General features: G+C 34.5%; 1 protein-coding gene across 1 annotated transcript in view; it reads left to right on the top strand.

Annotated features, from left to right (window-relative positions):
- Positions 1-7,807: 7,807 nt before the first annotated feature.
- LOC132560228 (uncharacterized) overlaps positions 7,808-21,341 on the top strand; it is a 36,371-nt gene continuing 22,837 nt past the window's right edge. Inside the window, exon 1 of the mRNA XM_060224889.1 lies at positions 7,808-8,307. The gene's annotated coding sequence lies outside the window, so the exon portion shown is untranslated. The remainder of the gene's footprint in view (positions 8,308-21,341) is intronic.

Genomic DNA, 21,341 nt, shown 5'->3' with positions numbered 1-21,341 from the left:
TGGAATGAAGAAAACAAATGAAATTGATATTCCAATCAAAAAGTGATAACAACATCAACGAAAAACAGAAAAAGAGTTCCCCAAAAACACGTGACAATGAAGAGCTTACCTGGTTCAAGACCTCTAATCGAAACATTTGTGTTGTAGTCGACCAGAATCTGACTTTTCCCAGTCACATGAAACAATTCAAATCGACCAGAATATGATCTTTTTAGTGGTATTTTTAAGAGAACTGAGGGAAGCATTTACATACTTGGAGGAAGGAAAAATAATAATAAAACTCCTGTAATGAAATCACTGAGCTACAGTTGGGAACATCGTTAACTGAATCTGACAACTAATTCTTATAGACGATTGGAGAATGGTAAAGAACCGGTCTCCCGCAAATGATTAATATTGAGAGAAAAAATGTGGAACTGAAATATGAACTTGTTGAATGTAAGATGCAATGTTTCTTGTTAACACTAACTGATATATCGTGTAGACGCGTTTATCTAGAAGTCATACTTTCGTTCACTATTATCCTCAATCGCCATTAGTACCTCAACGCCCAACGTTTTAACACTTTCTTACCGTGGCTGGTTCTTTGTTGATTTGATATTCTTTCGTTGCTATGATTTTTTTCTTCGTTTTGTGACACTGCTTGGATTGGCATGGATGGAAATAGTGACTGTCCGCGATGAAACAAAAGGCGCTTACCCTTCCGGAGCACATGAGCTCATGGTCGATAATACGGGTCCCTGATCTTACATTCAGGTATACATTTAAGAGGTTTTTGCATATTGTTTCTATTCGTGGATTCCCTCTGGTCAATAATAGCATTATACAAATATTTTACAATTTTCTTCAACAGATTTTTACTTTGATAGCAAGTGAAGAAAGGCGGGGGATGCTGAATTAAAAATCTTTAAGTGAAAATGTCCTTACACGGCATTTATCTTATCCAACACTGCTATTCTTAAATGACGTCACCAACGCATGAAATCTGAAATACACGTAGACCTGATGCAGTTGAACAAACCGTAAATAGAAACAAATTTTCTATGGTAACTTCAGCGACCGCGGTCCATTAACTTTCCAGCGCCTGAGGCTGTCGTAAAGTTGTCATTATTGTGGATAACAGTCCGCAACAAGGTTTTAATGGATAGAAAAATCTACGTGTTACTAATGGTAGAATTTCAAGAGTTTCATGCATTTTAAAATAAATGTTAAAAAAACCCAAGATCATGGATTTTTTAAAATGTTGATTGAATCAATTTGGAGCATCTAGAAGGAAGTTTAAAGACAAATCACTCGAGTTGAGTGTTTTGAGGGAGTGAAATGTCAGTAAAATTCCACCCCTTCATTAACACGTGTTTGTTTTAGCTTGCGGATTACAATTTGACCTTGTCGAAAGCCAATTCCTCAAACATGACATGAACACGCGGCGACAAGAAAACGATTCGGTTTTCAGTGTTGAAGTAAAATTAATTCAGTTTGAATCTTTAAAAGAATATAACCACGTAAAGAAAATTGCATCTTATGATAAGGCTCAATTCTATCAATAGATATTTTTGTTACAAGTCCCTAGCGAAGTATCACTGAACGCTGTTGTAGTATCTATTTCTTTCTCTCATTGATCATCTCAATTTCAATACAACACTGTACATAAATCGCTAGCTAAAGTCAAGTAAAGTAATTCCTTCATATATAACATGTCTACATGTCACTGTCTACAAATATGTTTTGTAACCATTATTTTGTCTATAGTATGTTTTCTATACCAGACATGTGGTACAAATTGTATACTAAACATGCACTGTTAAAGGGAAAGCATGGCACTTTATCTTCTTTCTACAATGAATCTCAGAGCTTTCATCCACATCTCATATCCAGCATAGATTTTTTTAGTTTGAGTGCCATCTTGATAAAATTATTCTTCAGGAGGAGTTTATTTCAAATCATTTTGTTTTCGTTCTATTTTACTCGTTTTCTAACTTGACTTTGTAAAACGGCATGTCATATTTGTACACGTCCACTTCGGAATGTATTGCAGAGAGCAGACATACCAAACAAGGCACATTTCCATTAATACAGGAAAGTAGTTCCGTGCAGACATTTGCCATCGAGTCATGTGATTTTGACAAGGTCTAGCGGTTGACGATTTCCGGTTCCTGCTTGCACTAAATAGCAACTTTCCAAGTCTGATACGTAAAATACGTGAACATGTTGGGGGATAAGTGATGTAAATCGACGTCGAAGTTTCGTAAAATAAAATGATTACATCATTTTCTTGATCATTACAGGACTAAGACTTTAAATCTCATTTTTATTTCTTATAAAGCAGGCAGACAGTCGTGCACTTGGATATGCGCATACCGTTAAATGGTATATATCACAAGAGATGTGCGTGAGAAGAACCTATACAGTGACATACGCATCATGTGCCGTGTTCAAAAAGCAACGGAATTATACATATGTTTATTTAGTATCCCTTGCAGCCAACATGCGACCATAGTTCACATGCTCTTGCGGAGAACATCGATTGAGTTCGCACATTTCTATATAAACCAACCTTATTTGTCTTACATTTTGCTGAGTACAAGTGAAAAACATGACTTTCATTTTAAATAGATAAATTAAAACTCCGATAAAAGTCACATGAAAGAATGAGGTGTTACTAAGTTTGTAATAAAGCAAGCATGATATGCAACAGAACGGTCGTAAAATGGCTATTGCAATCCTAAATTGGTGCAATTTTCAAAATATTTACATCTTTAGTGCTTCCCAGCGAAACAAATCGATAATGCTCGCATTTAAGTTCACGTTGTCGCGGGAAGTAGAATCCTTGGTGAGTTGAAAGAAAATTGTTGATGAAAAAGTGTACAATTATATACGATGCACATCAAATATCGTTAATCCGTAAACAATTCGTACCTCCTTTATCCGAAAAATGTACACTGTACAACGTAACTCCTGTAACCTGAATCATATGATAAACCGTAGTAATGCAGACATAAATGTCGGACCCACCAATCAGGAACGTAATATACTTAATATCACCATTGGGAAACATTTATGGTTGATATAAAAAAAACATGGTATATTTGACTCCATAGTTCTGTCATTTATAATGACCATAAATACCATCTCAAGAGAGTTCTATTCTTGTATTTACATTACATTTCCTACACCTGTTGCTTTCTCGTGCCGATAACTTGATTTCAAAATGAACAGTGTAATCCGTCAAATGAAACAAACATTTTGATGTCGAGTCGTCGTTTTTCCCATATCTATAACAATGACATTTTAAGGTAACATTCATCGCAGCTTAAAATTACATTTTTTTTCTGGAAAGATAGCATTGTCGCATTCCCGTGCAAATTTACGAATCAGATATGTCACTACATATTGTGAGACATTGAAAGAAAACAGTATGCATATGTATATGGTGACGTGAGGCGACCAATGTGGTAGTTACCTCATTATTTCCTTAGTTAAACAATCGTTTACCCGACGGCGTCGTCTTCATTGATTCTGGTAAGCCCGTTCCTGTGTTTCAGTCACGTAAAGATATCCATTCAGTGTTACGCCCGTCCACTTTCCGTTCCACGTTCAAATTCAACCTCAGTCGCTGCAGAAACGAGGGCTATTGTTCCGTGAGGTGACAAATTGTTAATAAGTTTCAGACTAAATTTGCGAAATTTTCTCTCTAAGACTATATAACAAGTTAAAAGTTTTTGTTACCACACTATAGAATACATGGAACAGACTGCGACCGCAAGTACTAGAAGATAATGTAAATATTTAGTAAATATATGAACATCATCAGGTCAATATTATCTGTGATGTTGATTTAGACTATGATGGGTCAGCTGAGGTCGGAATCAGCTCAGACAGATGTCAAAATTGTGTGTCCCTGAAACATTCCAGCTGACGTCAAATTCACAAGGAACATCCCAGATGATAACTTACTCTAGGTACAAGTGCTGTGTTGCGATAAGATATTTCACTTAGAAACACAGAGATTTATCGTAAGGTGTACTTGTAAAATATTTTTACGGGTTTGGACTCTCTGTCAAATCCATGTGATGGATGATTTCATTTCGTCTTCAGGCGGTTACGGTTAACCTTCAATCATCTATCGTGGAGGCGAAACAGAAATCAAAATTCGAAGTCACGTGCTGTAGATTTTTGTGATAAAACATCTGACCGATATTTTCATATTTCTTTCATTGAAGTAATGCAATATTGATTTTGCGATTTAAAAAAAATAGATATCGGCACAGAATGTTTAGTTTCAATATTTCGAGGTTTTGTACGTGTTGCATTGTAGAGCAAATCTATTGGTTTCAATTTTAAAAAGGATATCGAAAATTGTGTTGATACGTTGTCATGACATTCTTTATTGTAGTTCGTGATTCAGGTGTTTTTGTAATGATTAGCTGGTGCATATACAATTAAAATTGTGCGGGTTGATAATAATGTATACAAAAACAGAACATCCGGACTAATGATTTTCTAATTGATACACAAACCGTATTTCCCTTGTTGAGGACACACAATATTATTACATAGTTTACAGTTATTTTGAGAACAATTAAGCATGGTGAAAGTATCTGAATTTAGCACATAATTCACAAAAATGAATTTTAAGTCCATGGAGATATGTTGAAACATCGTGTACGCCTTGTTGTTGGGGGATCTAAAGTGATTGGAAAAGACACCGAGAACAGTACACCATCTAAATGTAGTCTAATTCTGAACTACCTGCATCACTAAAACATATATACTGGTGAAGTGGCCACATAGTTGTATGGGAAATAGATAGTATGATATGTTACGATAATACAACGACTAAGCGTATGAAATATAGATAGAAAAAGAAAGGAATTAAATTCAGAGCTGGAAATGACATCACACAGTGAACCAGCGAAATCACTGTGTTGTTGATCGTGAATGACACTACACAGTGTAGCAGTGACGTCACTGTGTTGTTGATCGTGAATGACACCACACAGTGTAGCAGTGACGTCACTGTGTTGTTGATCGTGAATGACACCACACAGTGTAGCAGTGACGTCACTGTGTTGTTGATCGTGAATGACACCACACAATGTAGCAGTGACGTCATTGTGTTGTTGATCGTGAATGACACCACACAGTGTCGCAGTGACGTCACTGTGTTGTTGATCGTTAATGACACCACACAGTGAACCAGTGATGTCATTATGTACTTGATCGTTGATGACACCACACAGTGAACCAGTGACGTCATGTGTTGTTGATCGTTAATGACACCACACAGTACACCAGTGACGTCACTGTGTTGTTGATCGCGTGCTAGAAGTCATGGATTTCTAAGTTGTATTGTTTTTGTTGTAGTTGTGTTGATAATTCTCATTCTTCCTAAAATGACTGAAGCCGATTTCAGCTTTAGGTTATCTCAATATTTACACAAAGTTGTTTCAGTACAGGTGGCGGACGGGGAAAGAATATGCCTACTGTATTTCACTGCGTGTCGTAAGAGGCACTAATGTTGTATGTTCGTAAGAGGTAAATAAGCATGTGTCAACCGTGGATTCGGAAGTTTTCTTCCGTGTTTTCTACCAAACTAGATTTGTTGCTCCCTCAGAACACTTGGAATCTATATATTTTTCTCTCTCTCCAATCTGCCTCGTTCTATCTGTGCTTTGGTTTCCGTTCGCGATGTCCCTCTGGACATCCGTGACTCTGCAGGACGTTAAACCATGTAACAGATAAGGAACACATCTGTGTTTTACCCAACCGTCCGTAGGTCGTACTGGTTCTACGAGTAAGGAAATCTATCTTTTGTACTGCTAATGTAGAAAACTTTCGAAGTGTTCCGGTGTAAATCACGACGAAGAAAGTTGGTCTGTTAATGAACGCTTTTAAATGATATGAATGATGTGAGGGATATCCCTAAAAAAAGTTCTGAGCCGTTTAATGACTGAATGATAGAAACTTCATATGATAATACCAATAACAGTCCATTTTATACTCATTGACAGTATATTTCTTACCTAATTCAGGTACACCGTAATATGATTCTTAAGACGTATATTTACTTATGTACTCGTTGTAAATGGGTCCCAATGCCCCAACGCTGGTCTATTTATTTGGTTATTTGTTCATAAATACAATTATTTAGAGTTGTGGTGTCGAAAGCTTGAGTATAAAATAATATTTCTCTATGTACATCTTTTAGTGTTTATTTCCTGCAGTAGAAACACAAGAATGGCTGCCCTGAAAATTACCCTGTTGTTGATATCTATACCAATATTTGTACAAATGACACAGACGTGAATAGCATCTTTTAATGATTTAGTGTTATGTACAGTAAAGCAAAAAATAATTCAAACTGTATTATACAGCTGTTTCCAGGACTCTTCAGTGACGCGAAGAGCCTAAAACGTGGCATGAAGGTTACAGCAACCCTCGAGGACTTAAAGTCCACCGGCAGTGTCTACCCTTTGCTATCGTAAAGATTGTACTAATGACACACAAGTAAATAGCTCCTTTTAATTGGAACTGAATTTCATTAATTAGGCCCATCTCCTACCTTGTTACTAATGCTTTCACTTTCACTCAGGGCATTGTTTGTGTGTAATTGAAACATGTTTTTTTTATTTATGTGTTTAATTGACAAACAGTCCTGATATTTACGTTTTCAGCGCATTGCTCGTGAGAAATTTATACTTTTTGTTAGAGGACTGTAATCTTAGTTACAGGGAAATGGAACGTTCAGTTGACTGAGGTCTGGATCATAAAAGTGTAACAGTATCTGAATTCCAACAGTCTTTTCGTGGTACCCTGATTAGCTCTATCTAAAACATAAGACTCCTGTTGATTGACCCATGCGCAGTGTGGTATGTGTGAGTTAATCCGCCCTTATATTACTCCTTACTTACTACAAGATAATGTGTAACGTTTTCTATTACATAAACGATTTCTTCTAGGTTTTATTTCGTAAAAAAGAAAAAAAAACCCAAAAAAACAACACAAAACAGTAATTTTTAAATGTCGGTCGTTGGTCTGTTATGTTCCTCTATTAGTGTGCCTTTTTTTATCGTAATAATTAACATATTTCTCTCGATACACCGCTCTCTTCACCTTATAACGGCATTACAATTAGATATCTTTCTCAGACAATTATTGCTTTTTTGATGAAGTCAAGACACAGAAATTCCCCAAATTAACATTATTTATTGTCCAGTGTCAACTTTTTGTGTGCGTCAAGTGCACGCCTTTGTCGCTATAATCTTATTTCTAGAAACACAAAATTTGGAATTTATCGCCTGAATCACGGACGTTAGCGTAGGTCGGGTTTTTTTTTTATTAATGACAGGCGAAACCAAGGTTTATGTTAAGATATTGGTGCTGATAAGTAGCGGATGGACTTTTCTAATTATAAAAAAACCTTAAATTAAAGTGTAATGATTTCAATTTATACAAGTGTATACGGAGAAGAACTAACTCTGTGTATCTTACATGGGAGTTATGAATATGAGAGACTCACTGCACTATTACGCATATTTCATTCGATCCCCCTCCTTTATGACAAGTAGTAAGTGTTATATTCCTACTTAAGTGAATTGCCTTCGAACTCTCAATAATATTTACCGTATGCACGACTCAAATCTACAGTAAACCCCAATATCGTAAGTGCACTATATATTCATTGACCCCTATTATAAATCTTAGATACAGTTACCAGGATCCCGCCCATGTTTTTCTCCCATATTACACGGCAGGGTTTGGCATTCCGAGATGGATATGGCCCCTGACATCCGAGACCTCTAGACTGCCTTTACACATGCATAAATAGACGAAAGGTTCTACATCTTTAAAAAAAACCCACACACACACAACATAGTAAATATTTAATTTTAGCTTAGCCTGTAAGTACATATATATCCGCACGTGCCTAACACATCTCGTAAAATGTCTCATTTGATGCGATAGGCTGTTTAAGGGATCTTTACTATTTTAGAAGCGTTTCAGCGTCGGTGGCTGTATTGGGAACCTGTTAGGGTCAGTGGCCGCTGGAGATACTTTCCGACAACTTGAGTGGTGTCAGAAACAGTGTTTGGACCGTGCGCTGTGACAGGAAGGGCGTTTTCGTACACAACAAACAACGTGTCTTGTGTATGTTACAGATGCTGTGAGAGTGTCATGATCGCAGAACAGAGAGAGCAGTTGGAACACCGTATGTTGCTCACCTTCTGTAACACTATATAGCCCAGCTGTCCGTGTGTGTGTGTGTTTGTATGGTATTCCAGCTTATACCTTGGTTTTTACTAACAAGTAAGTACACTGTTCTTTTATCATAGATGTGAAAATGAAATTATCTTAATTAATTTATCACTTTTATATCTGAAAATGACTGTCTTAGTATTGAGAATATTTAGTTACTTGTTAAAAAATGAAAATGGAAGTGTAGTAATGAAATGAAACATTGGTGTTTATTTAAAATCAATAATACTAGAATTTGACTTTAAAAATAATGCGACTCGTGGTGTATAACTTAAACCGAATATTGATTTTAGTAACATATTACCTAATATTCCACTGATATTCATTTCATTCTTAATTTCAAGTTTACGCGGTAATATACTCAATATGTCTTTATTGTTGAATTACACCAAGGAAATCGTTAATTAAATATCAATTACATTGAATTTGACATTTTAGTTCTATTGATAGATTAAATTTCAGAAATAATTTTAGATATTAACATGAATATGTTCCAGTTACCTAATATATCAAATGTTACCTTAAATGATCGATTACTTCATAAACATATTATATTGAAAATAAGTACTGCTTATCCTTCCACCAATATGTCACCGAAACCGATATACCGCAGTGAATATTACATAACACATGTCTCCAATCGAATCATTGTTTCAGTCATTTTTTTTTTTCAAGACTGATACTCAAATTGGTTTTTTGTGAATCTTCATATTGCATTTTGAGGTGTTATTTAGGTATTGATTCGACTAGGCTGTCATTACATCCAAGGACTAATCTATCAACGTTTTATCACTGGGGACTGACATTATTCGCGGTATCCTTTCCATATTTTCCAAGCTGCTGCCAGTAAAAGAAATTTGATTAAAACCCTTAAATTGAATATCAGTATGCAATTCAGCTGATATTAATTGTCTTTTCATTTTGCCATGTTGTGAAGATTGACTGAATTCTAAATATAGCATCTAGCATTTAAATAACCAAATGGCTTAGAGAAATCGAGCAAACATAAATTTGCTGTGCTGAATTATTTCTTATCTTTGATTAAATCCTGCATATACATACACATGGTATCATATTGCCTATATTTACCTCTTAAAGGTTTTTGACTAGGAAATACCGACCGTTCTTTTTCTGTATTTATCAGTTTGTATTTCACTTTGGTAACTATTGTCAATACTTCCCTCTTATTGTCAATGCTTCCCTCTTGTTTGACTATGCTATAGTGTGTACACATATGCCCATTAACTATTGTCAATACTTCCCTCTTGTTTGTCTCGTTAAGCGACAGTATGAACACATATGCCCATTTATTATTGTCAATACTTCCCTCTTGTTTGACTCTTTATGCTATATTATGAACACACATGCCCATTACCTATTGTCAATATTTCCCTCTTGTTTGACTATGCTATAGTATGAACACATATGCCCATTAACTGTTATCAGTACTTCCCTCTTTGGTGGCCTGGTTAAGCTTTAGTACGAACACTTATGTCCATTTAGCTTCCCCAATGTATTTCCCCGTTTTTTTTGTGCTGTAACACGTTTACCCATTTAGCGATGACAATATTTTTTTTTCTAAATTGCTTTACTACAGTACCACGATGACTACTCGTTTGTTCATTTGATATTGACAAGACCCTATCTTCAAATGTTTTCCTATGGTTCCTCACGTGCCACTTTGCCATCTATAAAAAGTTGTTGTCTTTATGTAGCTGTATCGAGGCCTTCTACAATGCTGATTGTTCCTGTGTCTGATTTTCTGCCTTGTACAGGAAGACCCAGTACGATTGATGTTCTGTCATCTATTGCGACGTTTCCGTTTTAGATAGATTTGACACATTACCTGCATACCTCCTTTGCTGTATCAACCGCCATTTCCTTTATCTTAGTCAGGTCGTTAAAAGTTTTTCTTTCTATTCTTCATATAACAAAACGTTTTTGTTAATCGTTCTCTAACATGGACAAATGTATTGTAGTGAAATGGTCACGCCTTACGTGTTTATATGTAGACTATTTAAGAATGTATTGTAGTGAAATGGTCACGCCTTACGTGTTTATATGTAGACTATTTAAGAATGTATTGTAGTGAAATGGTCACGCCTTACGTTTACATATGTAGACTATTTAAGAATGTATTGTAGTGAAATGGTCACGCCTTACGTTTACATATGTATACTATTTAAGAATGTATTGTAGTGAAATGGTCACGCCTAACGTTTACATATGTAGACTATTTAAGAATGTATTATAGTGATAATGCATGCAATTTATTCTGAAAGAATCAATTAATGTGGACCTGATAGCGACACGAACGTTTAATTACTAGTGATTAGATATGAAGGTCTTAATTACAAGTAACTGAAGCATGTTCTACACAGAGCATGAGGTAATCTTAGTGCTATCAGCAGGAGGAAACATGGCTGGTCCTATCAACCGTACCTTGTGTGTCTTATCTACTGGAAATGATGATAAAAACACTTGGGGGTGGGGACGAAATCATGTAGGGAGTTGCGGTAACATTGTCATTTCAATAGAGTTTTAGAGGAGGACAAAATGAGACTATTTCAGCAATTTCAACTGTATTTTTGTCTTCTGTTTAGTGCCAAAACGGAACTAGGTTTCACTAAAACTCTGTGTAGTTTCTTGTTTACGTATTTTGTTTAAATCTTTTTCGATATTTGATACATTACTGGGTTGTTTATATTGTTATTAGTTAATAACTTACAGAAACTGCGTTCACAAACAAACCATTACCTTGATGATATGTAAGAACGTTATCGTGTTTCTAGGAAAATTCCACTTGCATATGACCAATCGAAGTACTCGGTTCTAAACCATTGCATAATACTTTTCCAATGTGATATTTTTGGAAGCATGTGAAAAGACTTTATAACACATCATCTATCAAACTAGCATCGTGTCTCAACGATATTGTTTGGTCATGCATCAGACATGTACTACAAACACATACCATTGGAATGAAAAATGACTACAGATCAATATAGAGATTAAACTAGAAGTGGTAAAACATGAAACAGGCGACTATTGAGTTCAAGGGACTCTCAACATGTGTCCTGGTTTATAAGAGAATATCTAAGATTGTGTTTGATAAAACACGTTTGTTTGGCAATATAACGACAACTTGAGATTAACACGCCATTTGTCAGTTGTTTATGTGTGGTTATTGAATTATATCAGATCGTAATTTTGCCGTACTTTGTTTTTTTTTTAAGAAACGAATGCCGGAAACAATAAGATACAATTGTAATGTTGTTGCATAGCGAATATTGAAGTGAGGAATCTTAATTGAGAGAGAGAGAGAGAGAGTGAGACATCATTCAATCTTAATACCATCTTGCTCTTCAGTTGCAAAAATATAACATGACTGAAAATACTGTTTTTAAAAGCATTTGGCAAAAACCCGATATAGGGAATTCATTGGAAGCGTTACGATATTATGTTTCTTAATCAATTTTATAATTTTTAAATGTTAAGTAAAGAAGGGGCTCATGTGATGAAAAGGCACATCGCTCCTCAGCTCGCCTATAGACAGTACTAAGTCATGTCGTTTATTGTACAGTTGTGTAACATCACTCGCAATCTTGAACATAGTAGAACATTCATATTTCAATTTGTTTGATATACGTTGGTGAAAACCGAAAGAATCATATTATCCATTCGGGAAATTAGTAACGCAGTATATCTATAAGGTAACGATTATTTATTGGTCTTATTGAAGTGATCTGAGAGGGGATGAGGAATGCTCCATAAGGGATCACAGCAAATCCACGCCATTCCTGTGCGATATGGATAAAAATACTTTTTGATATTCTCCCAAAAGTGGACTTTTCTTCGTGACAATTTTTTTTTGAAAAATCGATCAAAGATGATTTCTAGTTAAGCGTGATTATGATACATAACAAAAATGATTATTGTCGTACACATACAAGATGTAGTTCTAGTAAAAATTGATAATACTAAATAGAAAAAAAGGTTATCGTCCTACACGTACAAGATGAAGTTAAATTCATATTAATTGAATATTGTATTAAAACACACACTGGTGGATATTGTTGAATTCTAAAATCCTGTCAAAACAGATAACCAAACATTATTTTGTGATGTCATATAATGATAATAATAATAAAAAAAATCGATATAGATATATCGGTTACGTCCTATTAATAACCGGCGACCTCAGTGTGAACGAATCATAACTACATTCCAAAGCTGATATTTTTTCCAGTCCGAGAAATATCACAAGTTACGTCATATATGATACTTACAAGTAGATAAGGAACTTAACACATTTGTTGTGAGGGTAGGAATAGTGTCAGATATTGTACAGATTTAAGTATATCGCATTATCAGAAACACACACGCTGTGATTTATAACACTTTATGGCATGGACGTAGAAATATCAGCAAAAAATATAGCATAAAAAAGGAAACGCCAAACCTTAAATGAAAGCAGCATGAATGACAGGAAAAATTCTGAAGGCATTCCGGAAGTCTATAAACCATTTTGCACCCATCTTGAATGTACGTCGTCACTCACAATGTAGATTATGAAAGACACTAGCTTAAAGAGATGTAAAAGTCAAGTTATGACTGACTAAGGAAGTAACGCCTGGTATATGAGCAGGATATTATGAAAAAATAAAAAAATACCGACAAAAATACAATCAAAATACAAATACGAACAAAATACCAATAAATACCAACAAAAAAACAAAATAGCAACAAAATACCAACAAATGAATTAAACATATTTTATTGTAAATTATTTACGAAAGGATCGGGCACAAGTTATTTCAACTTATAGTTGCCCTTTCCTCAATACATTACAAAACAAAAAACATCACAATATCAAGTCATCAATAATTTACATAAATATTGACTAAATATATTTTTAACCAACAAATACCAACAAAATACAAACACAAAAGAAAATACCAAAAAATACCAACAAAATACCAACAAATACCAACAAATACCAACAAAATACAAACACAAAACAAAATACCAACAAAAAATACCAACAAATACCAACAAATACCAACAAAAAATACCAACAAAACACCAACAAATACCAACAAAATACCAACAAAATACCAACAAATACCAACAAAATACAAACACAAAACAAAATACCAACAAATACCAACAAAATACCAACAAAATACCAACAAACACCAACAAAACACCAACAAATACCAACAAAATACCAACAAAAAATACCAACAAAATACCAACAAACACCAACAAAACACCAACAAATACCAACAAAATACCAACAAAAAATACCAACAAAATACCAACAAACACCAACAAAATACCAACAAACACCAACAAAATACAAACACAAAACAAAATACCAACAAAAAATACCAACAAATACCAACAAATACCAACAAAAAATACCAACAAAAAATACCAACAAAACACCAACAAATACCAACAAAATACCAACAAATACCAACAAAATACCAACAAATACCAACAAAAATACCAACAAAAATACCAACAAAAATACCAACAAAATACCAACAAATACCAACAAATACCAACAAAATACAAACACAAAACAAAATACCAACAAAAAATACCAACAAAATACCAACAAATACCAACAAAATACCAACAAAAAATACCAACAAAATACCAACAAACACCAACAAAACACCAACAAATACCAACAAAACACCAACAAATACCAACAAAATACCAACAAATACCAACAAAATACAAACACAAAACAAAATACCAACAAAAAATACCAACAAAATACCAACAAAAAATACCAACAAAATACCAACAAACACCAACAAAACACCAACAAATACCAACAAAACACCAACAAACACCAACAAAATACCAACAAAATACCAACAAATACCAACAAAATACCAACAAATAATACCAACAGAACAGAGCAGAGTTTACCAAGCTGGACAAACATACGAAAATGCGTTCTGTTATGAGCTATCTGACATTCGCCAATATTTATGATAGTAGAATGTTTACCATTGCAGAGATGGTATTAATTGCTACTGATGCAGAAATCTATAAAAAAAAACCTTATGTAAATCATTTGAGGTTCGTCCTCCTTATTTATACCACCTGCTTGACTTCTCCTTCATTTAAAGCATTTCGTTTCTTATTGATACATTGTCCAAACATTTGCTTTTTTGTATCCTTTCATAATAATTATTTCAAATATTGCCTGATAACAATCCTGTCATAGTATACACTTCTGACTCCAGACATATGCATAAAATTCAAAATCGTTTTGACAAATATAAATACGTAAGTTGTATTTTCACGTTCCTTCACTCTCACTGTCAGGATTATTTACAAAAGATCGCTGAATGGAGCACATGTCCATTGTCCGCGTCTATTTTAGTGTTTTCTCTCTGAAAAGATTGAAAATGAAAAGATTGGCATGTTTGGATTTCACCAGTTTTCTGCAACATGTTGATGTGCTGAGAAAATTAATGATCTTTCACAGGAAGTTGCACAATCTATGCGGCTTCAGATGGAATTATTTTCAACAATGACAAGAAACTTTTCTTTTTTCCAGAATCGAATAATCAATCAACGGTAGTAATATGAAAAACAAATCGAAAAATAAATTAATTTCTTACGCAATTCCATTTTACTTCTGTACCTTTCCCGTAGGAAAATAATATTCTGATATTCCACGACAATAAGCATACCAAGTACGAGACCGCCAAACGATCTAAATGAACCGAATTAACAATTGTTTGGAGCACTTTATGCCAACGTATGTAACAGAACAAAATTAATTTACCCGTAGCAGTAGTTCAAGAGCCAAAGTATTTACTCGTTTGTGATGAATTGGTCCCCGGTATAGACCTCTAGGAGGTTGGGAAATAAGGATTTACTGGCAACAATGCTGTATCTATACATTCTATCCAGCATATTAACTATATGGCTGGCCTAGAGACCCGTAAGCTAAACCTATTTTTTTTTGTGCAATGTCTGATTGTAGCTCTTGCTTTGTCTGTGACGAATTGAACATCCAATATAAGATGTCTTTGTAGGTGATCAATAGTTTGAATGTTTTCTTCGAAGTTTCCTCAGCATACGCCGCTAAAGTTACTGTAAAAGTAGTTTCTTGTGCTTCAAGATGTGCATTGCATTCCTTATATGTCTAATATCTTCCACAATTTTATTTTAATTCATAAAACAACGATTAAAGATTGTACAGTGCAACGAAGGTTGGTTTAATAATGTTTTAAAATTAATTCATGGTGTAAATGTTGAATTGAGAATTCAACTTGATATTTCAACAAGTTGACAAAACCTAGAACATCTGTTTGAGAGTGTGGATGGCGGTCATTCATGGCGCGCTAGAACTTTGGCTCGAAGTAATTTACAGCTAATAAGCACTGAGTCGCAAAGTGTCCTACCGTTTCAATACCTTGTAATATAGAATTGGCTATGTATCCAAGTGTTCCGCTGGGGTGCCCTAATCGAAGCTATTGGTTCCTCAGAAGTGAATGCGGTTTATTATAACAAATGGCCAATTATAATGATATCCTACCAGCCACAAAAAGCAGTAAGACACACTCTCGTACATCATCATATTAGCGGTGAACAAACGATTCACAAGTGGATAATAAAAAAAAAATAAAAGAATTAGCTCATCGATATATTGTGATATTGTTCATTTCTGAACGTGAATTTTCCATTGAACATAGTAATAATCTTACATCTCAAAAATTCGATATTCTATGACTTGTTCCGAATTGAAAATTTAAATGACAGATGCAAAAAGCTGTTGAGAGATCCAAGGTGAGGTAGACTATGGGAAAAGTCATGGTCGTCATGTTAAAGTTGTCTAGATATATCTATTGTGTAATATTACTTTTGACGTGTTGATTTCTCCTTTATGTTAGTAATGATTTTATTTTTATTAATCGGCTCCCATTTCGAGAACGTGATATTACTGTCCTTTAGAAATTTTAGAAATTTCGAAGAAGAATTGCAATTTGTTTAAATAGCGGGATTTTAACTGTCTGATATCTGCATTAAGTAAATCCATTTACACGTATGATATTAGTGTGTTTGTGTAGGTCTTGTTTATAATAATACCTTATAGTGAGGTTTTTCCATTGAATAACGACATTTTCCTTTTAAAAGAAATATTTAAACTCACAGTTGGTAATCATGGTAAATAATGATTTTGAAATAGAAAATACGTATGCTTCCGGAAAAAAAAGAAATCGTAAAAAAAAGGAAAGATCGACTGGCATTTCCCCGAAAGGTTACCGTAACAGCAGCACAGATAATGACGTGATAATCAATCTATAAAGACGTACAATTTTTCTTATTATAAGCGTGACGACTTTATATGTGATGACGTAAAACCGGAAAGTGGGCCTAAAATAGAAAACAAGTACTGGAGGTGTAAATCAACCACCGTGACATTTCCTGTGAAAATATTAGATGGAGTCTATTTTTAGTCTGTAAGTGTATGCAGTTGTATAGAGTATTGATCTTAACTCCTGCGGTGACTTATGATCCTTCTGTACACACAAATAAATAGATGCAGCTTTTGTTTCTCAAATGTATTAGTTTGGTTAAATAACAGGATGCACACTTGTATTCAAGGATGAGAAATAGAGATTTCAAAAAATCCTTTCAAATTCTATCTGAATCGTTCACTACGTTCCGTCTGAGTTTCAGACGTTTGAAAGGGAATTTAAAGTTAATTCAAAGTTTTGTTTTAATAAAATTGATTTCATAACTAATTCAATAGATAACCGATATAAAACTCGGTATACCAGGGTATATGTTTTATGGGGGCGGACCATATTGTACATGTGTGGATGTGCACGTTCACACTATAAAAGATTAACCTTATATCCTTTTCATTTAAGATTGTTGATGCATGCCTGTAGTAATCACTTCTCATTATTTCTTTAGTGATTTTTTAAATCTCACCGAGAAAAAAACAACTGTTAAAATATTTGAAGGGCGGAATAGTAAAAAAAGTAACACTTGCGTTACATGGTTAGTGGTGGTATGTGATATATGTTTCTAAGGTACCATGTAAGACCGGCAGACAACGAGTGAGTTTATCCATACAAGATTAGCGTAGTAATAAAGAACGAACTATGATCCTGTTATCAGTTCACTTAAAGGCAATGTGGATAATAGAAGGAGGGCATAGTTAGTAAGAAGAGGAGTGTTAGAGTAAATAAGGGAAATAGGATATAGTTAATAGGAAGAGGCGAGGTATGGTAAATAAGGGAAATAGGATATAGTTACTAGGAAGAGGAGTGTTAGAGTAAATAAGGGAAATAGGATATAGTTACTAGGAAGAGGCGAGGTAGAGTAGGGAAATAGATTATAGGAAATAGGATATGGAAGACAGGTAGTTACATAGTTATAGTTACTAGGAAGAGGAGAGGTAGAGTGATTAAGGGAAATAGATTATAGTTACTAGGAAGAGGAGAGGTAGAGGCAATAAGGGAAATAGATTATAGTTACTAGGAAGAGGAGAGGTAGAGTGAATAAGGGAAATAGATTATAGTTACTAGGAAGAGGAGAGGTAGAGGCAATAAGGGAAATATGATATAGTTACTAGGAAGAGGAGAGGTAGAGGCAATAAGGGAAATAGATTATAGTTACTAGGAAGAGGAGAGGTAGAGTAAATAAGGGAAATAGGTTATAGTTACTAGGAAGAGGAGAGGTAGAGTCAATAAGGGAAATATGACATAGTTACTAGGAAGAGGAGAGGTAGAGTCAATAAGGGAAATAGGTTATAGTTACTAGGAAGAGGAGAGGTAGAGTGAATAAGGGAAATATGATATAGTTACTAGGAAGAGGAGAGGTAGAGGCAATAAGGGAAATATGATATAGTTACTAGGAAGAGGAGAGGTAGAGTGAATAAGGGAAATATGACATAGTTACTAGGAAGAGGAGAGGTAGAGGCAATAAGGGAAATATGACATAGTTACTAGGAAGAGGAGAGGTAGAGTGAATAAGGGAAATATGACATAGTTACTAGGAAGAGGAGAGGTAGAGGCAATAAGGGAAATATGACATAGTTACTAGGAAGAGGAGAGTTAATAAGGGTACATTGGAATTGGATGAGAAAAAGAGAGGCAGAGATGATAAGGGAAATGGGGAAGCTGTCTATTGATAAAATTTACATTAAGTCACTCCTCGTCATTTCTTAAACGTACGTGTAATTTAGCTGTTTGGAATTGTTACTGATGAGTAAAGCAAAGGAATTAACGTTTATTATTATCGAAAAAGTGTTATTCTATCCGAGAAGGTATAGTCAAAACTGGTATAGGCAAAATATAAGCGGTAACTGTTATAGGTGATACTGGATGCCATAATTGTGTTGATAGTAAATCCCGTATCTCTACCAAAACATAACTACAAAGGTGTCTTTTATTGTCTTGAAACATTCCAACGTTTCATAAAGGAATTCCGTGATTTAAAAATTTTGAACCAAAAAAACTGAATAATTGAAAATAAATCTGTAGTTCATCGGTTGCAAGTATGCAGGATTAAGACTTATATCACATTTCAAAGCACCATGGCATTTTTTCCAGGGAAAATAGCAATCACATTTACCAAACAAGGGATAGACAACTCACTCCCTAAATAATTCTGACAACAACGCTCTCGTAGTAATGTCGCATTGAAACTTTATGTAGCGAAATCATATTACATGTGGACAACACGTGAATTATGTACTCTGTTTGACGACAAGTAATTTACTACTGCATACATGTAACTGTATATAGCATTAGAGGCAGGACAATCCCTGTAGACAGAGAAATCTGAACTCCGTTGATTTTTATCGCCAAAACGTTTTTCAACATTTGTCCTTGGATTATATTGACAGTTAATGGAATGCGCTAAAGGAAGATTCATTTTCTGTTCAAAGAAAAAAATATGTATGATCGATCTTGCTTACCATAAATATTCAAAAGACAGATAAGCAGCTTTTGATGTGCTAGCTAATTCTAACGAAGTTGAAGGAAAAGTACTTACTCTTGTCGAATTGTGCTGTAAATGGTTTTATTCTACTACTGGGATTTCAAAATTAGGTAAAAAATCGAGGCAATGAAATATGAATTATTTGAAAGCCTTTCAATTTCGATTCCCTATCCTACTTTTAAAGTCACCTTATTTAAAATGTCAGTGCTGAGTACACTGTCTAATTACTTGCTAGCAATCGTGCTACCTTTCCTTTTGCAACAAAAAAGGTACAAACAATCAAGAAAATATCGATAAGTTTACGGAATCTTAATTCAAAGGCAAACTCGGTGGAACTACGAGGAAATATGAACAAAAAATACAATTAGAATAGCATCTAGTGTTCCGGGTATCCTGTTTCATCGACAACACCTGTCATTAAAGTTTTAGTCACTCCATGTAAGAAATGTCACGTTTCCAAATGAGAACAAGGTAAATAATAATGTTACCACCAAGCACACTAGCCGGCATTAAACACAATTAGAATTAACGTTGACAAAATATAAACATAGGACTGTAATCTCCAATTGCATCTGATAAAAAAAACTTTTTAATTCGTTTTCATTTAACATGGTTGATTAAACTCGTTACGATTTTTTGTTTCTGCTCACGTGATCGCCAAATATTCACTTAAAGGTAATATTCTTTTACTCGTTTCATAAATTGGAAACTCGTGTTTGATCATTTATTTATCACTGCGGTCATATCGCTTTAATGGTGACGTCATAGCTTCAGGCGTCGATTGCATTGTGAATAATATGTTTTACAAAAGGAAGAACGTTATATGAATTATCGTGATTGTGATGGACATATCACGAACAAAGATGAAATGAAAATACGGAAATAGTTAAACGGTAATAACCAGTATCTTGATATTTGCTGTCAGGCTTGCATGTTTACAGAATTGTGCAAATTACACGCCTAAACCCCCCTTCATTTCTAGAGAGTTCCTTAATGTGGAAAATATTTGGCCTACTGTGTGAGAATATCACTGATATATAGATATCAAGCTAATCAAACTTTTTTTCATTGTTTTATTTATACGGCTGTATTCCCCTGTTGTTTTTATAAAGGCAAAGTAAAACACATCTCATGGCAGCATTAACGATAAAACTTATTTGAAAATATGGAGTTATAAATAGCATCAGATACTAATTAGTCTAATAAAACCTTCTCTGGGAGTGATAAACAATATCATGTTCATGATTAATCTTATTTATGCAAATATCAATACTGGATAAATTCTCATATCAATTAGATTTTAAATCAGACTTAACCCATTACGTACACACTAGGACATATGTTAGAGACCACCAATATCTTGACTGGAATTTTGTTTCATGTATTTAAGAAAAATATTCAATTATAATTTTTAGGCTTCTAACGAAAATATACACAGTGGATAGGTAAAGGAATTTAAAGAACCGGAAGTTCAGTATCATTTTAAATGGACGTGCTAAGAAGAAGAAAAAAACTTTGCAAAGTCTAGAAAAGTTTGAAATTTCACTGTCTGTTAGTAACAGAAACATTGTCAAGTAAATATGTAAGTGATTATGAAGATTAACTATTCAACTAGTTATATTGTGAATGGAAATGTCAAAATCGGGTATAACCACTACGCTTCTGGTATAATACTTGTTCTAGTCCTCTCATACCATTGACCAGACGCCAAAACTTCTTCTGGGGAAACATCTGGCACGCCTGAATCAATCCAGCCCGTAATTCTCAATTTGTTTGGCATTTTGGATCCCTTGTGTTGACGTTTTGTCCAGTATAGTCCTACACATGCTAAGTTTGGTTCATGTCTGATGAAACTGCAGGCCGCAGGAGCGACTCGATCACTTCTTCTTGATGACAGTCTAGCACGAGGCGGGCTATGTGAATTTGGCATTGTCCTCCATTAGGATAGGATGATCTGTCAATGGATGGGCATTAAAATATGGGACAACTAAAGGTCGAATGATCTGATAACATTACGTCTGTCCATTTAAATTTCCATTAAGGACATGCAAGCGAAGCTTACAGGTTAAGATAATAGTATCCCCAATCTGATA

This window comes from Ylistrum balloti, unplaced genomic scaffold (genome assembly GCF_031769215.1).
Source record: "Ylistrum balloti isolate Yb309-2 unplaced genomic scaffold, AGI_CSIRO_Ybal_v1 Utg371040, whole genome shotgun sequence".
NCBI lineage: Eukaryota > Metazoa > Mollusca > Bivalvia > Pectinida > Pectinidae > Ylistrum > Ylistrum balloti.
The sequence above is the reverse complement of the archived record's forward strand: the minus strand, read 5'-3'. Positions and strand labels throughout refer to the sequence as shown.